An 8,997-nucleotide genomic window follows, 5' to 3' on the forward strand; every position below is an offset into this window, starting at 1 on the left:
GCAATTTGCTTTGTGAGCCTCTCTAATCTTTGGCTGAAGGGTGAACATAAGGAGTGACTTCGTTTATGAGCTGTAAGGGTGTCCGGGGGCCATACTCTCGTGGTTTCTCCAGTCTCTGTCAGACCAGTAAGTCTGGTCTTTAGTGTGTGAGTGTGCATGTGTGTGAGTGTGCGTGTGAGTGTGTGTGTGTATGAGTTAGAATTTTATTCTACATTTTTCTCCAGCTCTGTCTAGACCCTCTATTGTGATCCCTGTCAGAGCAGCTGATGGTAGTAGCCAGGCACCATCCAGTTGCGCTGGACCAAGTCTGGTGGAGGCTGTAGTAGTTGTGGTTCCATTAGTCCTTTGGGCTAATCCTCCGCTTGTATCTTTGGTTTTCTTCATTCTCCCTTGCTCCAGATGGGGTGAGACCAGTGGAGTATCTTAGAAGGCTGCTCACAAGCTTTTAAGACCCTGGATGCTACTCACCAAAGCAGAATGTACATTTTTTTTATAAACTATGTTATGCCAATTGAGCCAGATGTTCCCAGAGACCATGGTCTCCACAGCCCTGAGCCCAGTAATTTGGTCCCTCAGGGAGTTTGGATGTGTCTATGGAGCTTCCATGACCTTGCCTTGGACAAGATGTGCTGGATTCTCCAGTATTGTGTACTGTCTTACACTTCACCAAAGTTACCACTTATCTATTGAGATTTTCCCTCCCACTCCTCCCTTCCCTAGTAACCATCAAAGATTGTTTCTTTTTGTATGTAAACCTTTTCAGGAGTTTTTACAGTAGTGATTTAATACAATATTCGTCCTTTTTTGACTGACATTTCACCCAGCACAATGTCCTCCAGATTCATCCATGTTGTAAGCTGCTTCACAGATTCTTCGTTCTTTATCGTTTAGTATTACACTGCGTGTATCTCCCATAATTTGTTTATCTATTCATCTGTCGATAGGCACCTAGGTTGTTTCCATCTTATTGCTATTGTGAACAATGCTGGAATGAACATGGGTGTGCATATGTCTATTCTTGTGACAGCTCTTCCTTCTCCGGCATATATTTCTAGGAGGGGGATTGCTGGATCATAGCGTATTCCTATCTCTAGCTTTTTAAGGAAGTGCCATGTCGTTTTCCAAAATGGTTGTACCACTTTACATTCCCACCAGCAGTGCCTAAGTGTTCCAATCTTCCAGCAGCCTCTCCAACATTTGTTATCTTGCTTTTTTGATTCACACCAGTAATGCAGGGATGAGATAATATCTCATTGTGGTTTTGATCTACATTTCTCTAATGACTAATGATGGTGAGCATTTCTTCATGTGTCAGCCGCCTGAATGTCTTCTTTGGTGAAGTGTCTGTCCATATCCTTTGCCCATTTTTTAATTTGATCATTTGTCTTTTTGTTACAGAGATGTTGGATTTTCCTATAGATTTTAGAGATTAGACCTTTCTTGGATTTGTCATAGCCAAAAATGTTTTTACTCTTTTGGTGAAGCTTGTGATGAGCATAGGTGTTTAATTTTTAGAAGATTCCAGTTATCTAGCTTATCTTCTGGTGTTCGTGTTAATTATGGTTTGTATCCTGTTAATGCTGTGTATTAGGGCCTCTAGAGTTAACCCTATTTTTCCTTCTATGATCTTTATAGTTTTTGGTTTTACATTTAGGTCTTTGATCCATTTTGAATTAGTTTTTGTGCATGGTGTGAGGTATGGGTACAGGTCCTGTTTCATTTTTTTGCAGATGGACATCCAGTTTTGCTAGCAACACTTGTTAATGTTAAAAAGACTTTTACCATCTAATGGACTTTGGGCATTTGTCAAAGATCAGGTGACCGGAGACAGATGGATTTACATCTGGGTTCTCAATTCTGTTCCATTGGTCAATGTATCTGTTGTTATACCAGTACCAAGCTGTTCTCACTTTCACAGCTGTATAACAGGTTCTGAGCTCAGGTAGTGCAAGTCCTCCTACTTCATCTTTCTTCTTCCAAAGTGCTTTATTTATCCAAGGCCTCTCTCTTTCCTTATAAAGTTAATAATTAGTTTTTCCAGATCTTTAAAGAATACTGTTGGTATCCGGATCAGGATTTCATTGTGTTTGTATACTGTTTTGGGTAGAACTGACATTATCACAATGATGTCTGCCTATCCATGAGCATGGTATGTTTTCCATTTATGTAGATCTCTTTTGGTTTCTTGGAGCAGTATTTTCTAGTTTTATTCATATAGGTCTTGTACATCCCTGGTTAGATTTATTCCTAAGTATTTTATTTTTTTTATGGGCTATTATACATGGTATTGTTTTACTGATTTCCTTTTCATAGTTCTCTTTATTGGTGTATAAGAATCCAACTGATTTTTGTATGTTTATGTTGCATCCTGGTACTCTACTGACTCCTTCTATTAGTTCTAGGAGATTTCTCGTGGGGTCTTCTAGGTTTTCTATGTATAGTATCGTATCATCCCCAAATAGTGACGGTTTTACTTCTTCCTTACCAATCTGGATGCCCTTTCTTTTTCTTGCCTTACTGCTCTAGCTAGGACTTCCAGCACAATGTTAAATAGGACTGGTGATAAAGAGCATCCTTGTCTTGTTCCTGTTCTCAAGGGGAATGTTTTCAGCCTCTCTCTGTTATGAATGATGCTGGCTGTTAGTTTTGCATAGATGCCCTTTAGTATGTTGAGTAATTTCCCTTCTATACCTACTTTGAGAGTTTTTATCAGGAATGGGTATTGGACTTTGCAGAATGCTTTTTATGCATTGATTGAGATGATTATGTGATTCTTTTGTTTTGTTTCTATGCGGTGGATTACACTGATTGTTTTCCTAATGTTGAACCATTCTTGCATACCTGGTATGAATCTTACTTGGTCGGTGTACTTTATTTTTTATATGATATTGAATTCCATTGGATAAAATTTTATTGAGAATTTCTGCATCTATATTCATAAGAGATACTGGGCTGCAATTTTCTTTCTTTGCGGTCTTTGTCTGGTGTGGTATCAGGGTTATGGTGGCTTCACAGAATAAATCCGGCAGTATCCCTTCCTTTTCTATGTTCTGAAATAGTCTGAGTAGCACTGGTATAAGTTCTTCTATGAATGTTTGGTAGAATTCTCCAGTGAGGCCTACTGGGCCAGGGCTATTTTTTGTTGTTGTTGGAAGTTTTTTTAATACCTTTTCAATCATTTCTCTTGTTACGAGTCTGTTCAGATTTTCAACTTCAGTTTGTGTTAGTTTGGGTAGGAAGTGTGTTTCTAGAAATTTGTCCATTTCCTCCAGGTTTTCCAATTTGCTGGAGTAGTTTTTCATAGTACTCTATTATGATCCTTTCTATTTCATGGATCTATTGTAATGTCACCCATTTCATTACTTATTTGGGTTATCTGCTTCCTCTTTTGTTTTTCTTTTGTTAATTTGATCAATGGCTTGTCAATTTTGTCAATCCTTTCAAAGAACCAACCTTTGGCTTGGACAATTCTATTGTTTTCCTATTCTGTACATATTTCTGCTCTGATCTTTAATACTTCCTGTCTTCTGGTGGCTGTAGGCTTCTTTTGCTGTTCTCTATCAAATTTGTGTAGCTAGTGTTTTGATTTTGTCCTTTTTTTTTTTTGATGTGTGCACCTATTACTGTAAATTGACCTCTGAGCACTGCTTTTGCTGTGTCCCAAAGGTTTTGGTATGATGTGTTTTCATTCTCATTTGATTCTATGGATTTTTTTATTCCCTCTTTGATTTGTTCTATTATCGCATAGTTTTTTAAGCAGGGTATTATTCAGTTTCCATGTATTTGATTTTTTTCCCTTGCTCTTCCTGTTATTAATTTCTACTTTGATGGTGGTGTGATCAGAAAATATATTTTGTATTATATCAATGTTTTGGATTTTGTTGAAGGTTGCTTTTTCACCTACGCTGTAGTTTATTCTGGAGAATGTTTCATGCACGCTGGAAAAGAAAAGTGTACTTTGCTGCTGTTGGGTGGAGTGTTCTATATATGTTTATGAGGTCAGGTTGTTGACTATGGCCTTTAGATCCTCTGTATCTTTGTTGAGTTTCTTTCTAGAGCTTCTTTCCTTTATAGAGAGTGGTGTGTTCAAGTCTCCTACTATTGTTGCGGAACTTAATCAATTTCTTTTACCAGTGCTGTTAGTTTTATGCATTTTGGAGTCCTGTCACTGGGTACGTAGATATTTATTATGGTTATGTCTTCATGGTGGACTGTCCTTTTAACTATTATAAAACACCCTTCTTTGTATTTTATTGTGTGCTTTGTTTTAATCTATTTTACCTGAGATGAGTACTGCCACTCCTGCTCTTTTTTGCTAGTTGTTTGCTTGATGTATTTTTTTCCATATTTTGATTTTTAATAAGTTTATGTCTTTGTTTCTAAGGTGTGTCTCTTGTACACAGCATATTGATTGGTCTTGTTTTTTATCCATTTTGTTATTGTCTCTTTACGGGTACATTTAAGCTACTTACATTCAGTGTGATTACTGATAGTTGTGAGTTAACTGCTGTCATTTTGTAGTGCTTTTCTTGTGGTGCTGGTGTGTTCTTTGTTCCTCTCACTCTTCTGGGCTGAATTCTATTTGTGGATTTTTTGTTTCATTTTTGTAGAATTTGTGTTTAGTGCGATTTTATGTTTTTCTTCTTTACTTGGATGAGTAGGATTGTTAACTTTCTTTGTGGTTACCTTGAAATTTACTCCATCTTCCTAAGTTTAAACTAGTCTTTTATTACTTGATAACACCTTCACTTTCTCTCCATTTCAAAATTCTATATATATACCATTTATTTTCATATTTTTCTGACATTGTTGTCATTCACAAGCTGACATATCTGGTTCCCCATTATAAACTTTTTAAATTTTGTTTTATCCTTGAGAGTTCATTTTCTAGGCTGGTATCTGGCTGATACTGTCTTATATGCTAGATTTAAGTTGTTGCCTCATGTTGTTGGTTCTCTAACCAAAGGACTCCCTTTAATAATAATTCTAAGTTTGGTTTGGTTTTTATGCATTCCCTTAATTTCTGTTTATCTGGAACTGTCCTAATTTCTCCATCATACCTGAGTGACAGTTTTACAGGATATATTATCCTTGGTTGGTAGTTTTATTCTTTCAAGATTTTAAATATGTCATCCCACTGCCTTCTTGCCTACTTGGTTTCTGCTGAGTAATCGGACCTTAGTCTTATTGCTTCCCCTCTGTGTATGACTTTTAGTTTTTCTCAAGCTGCTCTCAGGATTTTTTGTCTTTGGTTTTAGCAAGTGTCATTAAGATATATCTTGGTGTTTTTCTTTTGACATTGATTTTATATGGGGTTCGCTGAGCTTCTTGGATAGTCAGCTTTTCATTTTTCATAATATTAGGGAAGTTTACAGTCAGCAAATTTTCAATAATCTCTCCGTGCTTTCCGTTTTCTGCCCCCGTTCTGGAACCACGATCACATGCAATTTTGTGTTTTTGATTGTATACTATATTGTTCTCAGAGTATCTTCATTTTTCTTTGTTCCTTTCTCTGATTTTTCCTCAAAGTGGTATCCAAGGATTTGTCTTCAATTTTGCTGATCCTGTCTTCAGTTGTTTTAAATTTGCTCCTAAGACTTTCTATTGCACTATTCATTGATGAAATCTTGTTTATCTTTCAGATTTCTAATTCCTGTTTTTGTATGATTTCTAGTTGTTTGACATTTTTTTCCTGTATTATTTTCCTGATTTCTTCCATTGTTTTGCCTGTCTCTTCCATGATTTTGTCTGTATTTTCCATGACTTTGTCTATTTTTTCTTTATTTTTGTCTGTATCTTCCTTCATCTGAACCTGAATATTAGAGTTCTGAATTCCCTATGAGATAGTTCCAGTGACTTTTCTTCTAGCAGAAGGTCATCTGGTGTTTCATTTTGGTCGCTTTCTGGATCCAACCTCTTCTGTTTTCTTAAATATGTTCTTATGCTGTCTGCTGTCTCCAGGATATTCAGCTTTTAATTTTCTTCGTTAACAGACTGTAAATTTGATTGTTTCGTCTTCCTTTTTTGTTTTATTTGGTTATCTCTGGGCAGGCGTGCTAGGTGTGTTTTGCTTGCTCGCCTGTGAGCACGATACTTCTCAACACCTTGTCCAGGTGAACAGGCTGGTTACTCAGCTATGGTGTGGCAGGGCAGCTCCAGTGTGGGTGGAGGGGCAGGAATAAGTAGTTTGCAGCATGAACTGGGTGCAATGGGGTGGGGCTGGGGGGAAGTGCAGTGTGGGGCCTGCATCAGTACTGCTCAAGGAGTGGCAGTTGTAGCATGGTGCAGGTAGGCAAGAGTGAAAGGAGACAACATGATGTGCAGAGATAAGTGGGTGTGTGAAAGAGAGAGAAACAAGCAAAAAAAGGGCAAAAAATGAAGTAAAAAGTATATAAACTGGCAGTGCAGTAGGATTCAGCAGGTGGGGGTGGGGCAGACTCAGCAAGGCCTTGTGCTGGTGGCTCTCTAGCCGAGGAGTTTGGCTGGACCTATTGAAAAGTGGCATGGGTGGTGAACAGAGCTAGGTGGGCAGGAGAAAGAAAAAAGTGGAAAGAGCAAAAAGAAACCAACAAACAACAAAAATAAATCAATCATTTAAAAAAATAAAAACAACAACAAAAAAGACACAGCGGTGGTGGCATCGGCCACTGGGGGTGGGGCAGAACTGGGGTGGCAGGCAGCTGATGTTTCTCTTGCCAAGTGGAATGGCACAGCCAGTCAGAAATGGACACAGCCAGCGCAGGGCCCAGGTGGGAGGGAGAAAGAAAAGGAGAAGGGGAAAGATAAAAATTAAAAATATGGTGCTCAGGAAGCAGGCCTGTGGGGGTGGCACAGACCTGGGAAGGCCGTGTGCCAGAGGCTCTCCAGCCATGCAGTACAGCACAGCCCACCAAGAAGGTGGGTGGAAGAAAGGAAAAGAAGGGAAAGAGAGAGAAGAAATAACAAAAAGAAAAAATAAATAAATACAACGGCACTAAGGGAGCTGGCTGGCAACAGCGACACAGACTCAGGAACACCGCACTCAGTGACTCTCCAACTAAGGTATGCAGCACAGTCCTTCTAGAAAGGACAAGGGCAATGCACAGAGCTGAGTGGGCAGGAAGAAGGAAAGGAGAGAGAAGAAACAGGAAAAAAAAAAAAAGGAACAAAGCAAACAAACCAAAAAATCGTAGCCCATCAAGAAGGGGAGGGGATGGCATATGGGGCTAGCTAGAAGTGAGGAAAGAAAGGAAAGAAGGGAGAGAGAGAAGTAACTAAAACGTCCAAAAAACAAACAAGAAGATCAAACCAAACAAACCCCAAAAATCACAGCCCATTAAGAGGGGAGGAGATGGCACACGGGGCTAGCTGTGTAGGAGAAAGAAAAGGAAGTGAGAAAAAGCAAAGCAACAAAAAATAAAATAAAATAAAAACCACAGGAAGAAATAAAACACGAACAAACCAAAAAAAATCACAATCTGTCAAGAAATGGAGGAAATGGCAGGTGGGGCTAGCTGAGCAGGCGAACTGAAAAGAAGAAAGGGAGACAGAGAGAAGAAACCATTAAAAAAAAAAAAACCAAATATATGTATATACACATACATACATCAAAACACAAACAAAAATACAAATAAAAAAAAAATGTTGAAGGAGCCAGCTAGAGGGGATGGGGTGGACCCCAGCAGCAGTGAGCTAGTGTCTCTCCGGTGGTGCAACTGTGGCCTTCTGGCAAGCTGCAGGGGCCTCATACAGGGAAGAAGGGTGTGGGGTGGGAAAGCACGTATCTCTGGTTACCAGGTCCTCTGTCTCCTGTTGGGAGCTCCGTGAAGTTGCCTTCCTGTATCCCCTGAGTTCTTTGGTGGCTGAAGCCTGAGATGGCGAATCCGGCCACATTAGCTGGTATCAGACATCCACTCCGTAGCTCTCCTCGTTCTCTGTTCTGTCAGTTTCTTATTCCATTCAGGGCTTGATCAAGTTCTTTATTCCTTCATTTGGAATTCAGGGTTCCAGGATTGACGTATGTATCTATCTCACTTAGTTTTTTAAGTCTTTGCTGTAGAGGAATGGCATGGTGCGTCTGTCTATAGCTCCGCCTCCCTGAAGGCTGAAGTCTTTGATCTTCATCAATAAGTGCTTCAAGTCCTTTTCACTTTCAGCAAGCAAGACTGTGTCATCTGCATTTCAAAGGTTGTTAATGAGTCTTCCTCCAATCCTGATGCCGCGTTCTTCTTCACATACTCCAGCTTCTCGGATTAACTGCTCAGCATACAGACTGAATAAGTACGGTCAAAGGATACAACCCTGACGCACACCTTTCTTGACTTTAAACCACGCAGTATCCCCTTGTTCTGTTCCAACAACTGCCTCTTGGTCATGTACAGAGCACATGAGCACAGTTCAGTGTTCTGGAATTCCCATTCTTCATAATGTTACACAATTTGTTATGCTCAACACACTCGAACACGTTTGCATAGTCAATAAAACATAGGTAAACATCTTTCTGATATTCTCTGCTTTCAGTCAAGATCCATCTGACATCACCAATGATATCCTTTGTTCTAGATCCTCTTCTGAATCCAGCTTGAACTTCTGGCAGTTCCCTGTTGATGTACTGCTGCAACTGCTTTTGAATGATCTTCAGCAAATTTTTACTTGTGTGTGATGTTAATGATGATGTCTTGTAATTTCTGCATTTGATTGGATTAACTTTCTGTGGGATGGGCACTGTGAACATTAAGACTCTGTGTCAACTTCGCTGGGCCATGATTCTCAGTACACAATACTGGGGAAGCTAGCACAATCTGTACAAGGAAAGGTCATGGAAGCTCCACAGACACATCCAAACTCCCTGAGGGACTGAATTGCTGGGTGGAGGGCTGTGGGGACCATGGTCTCGAAGAACATCTACCTCAATTGGCACAACATAAGTTTATAAATACAATGTTCTACATTCTACCTTGGTGAGCAGCGTCTGGGGTCTTAAAAGCCTCTGAGCGGCCATCTAAGATACTCCACTGG

General features: G+C 39.6%; 1 protein-coding gene across 4 annotated transcripts in view; it reads right to left on the reverse strand.

The window, feature by feature from the left end:
• SPECC1L (sperm antigen with calponin homology and coiled-coil domains 1 like) overlaps nt 1–8,997 on the reverse strand; it is a 272,749-nt gene that overhangs the window by 252,174 nt on the left and 11,578 nt on the right. The window lies entirely within an intron of this gene.

Source organism: Trichechus manatus, unplaced genomic scaffold, assembly GCF_000243295.1.
Source record: "Trichechus manatus latirostris isolate Lorelei unplaced genomic scaffold, TriManLat1.0 scaffold00157, whole genome shotgun sequence".
Lineage (NCBI taxonomy): Eukaryota > Metazoa > Chordata > Mammalia > Sirenia > Trichechidae > Trichechus > Trichechus manatus.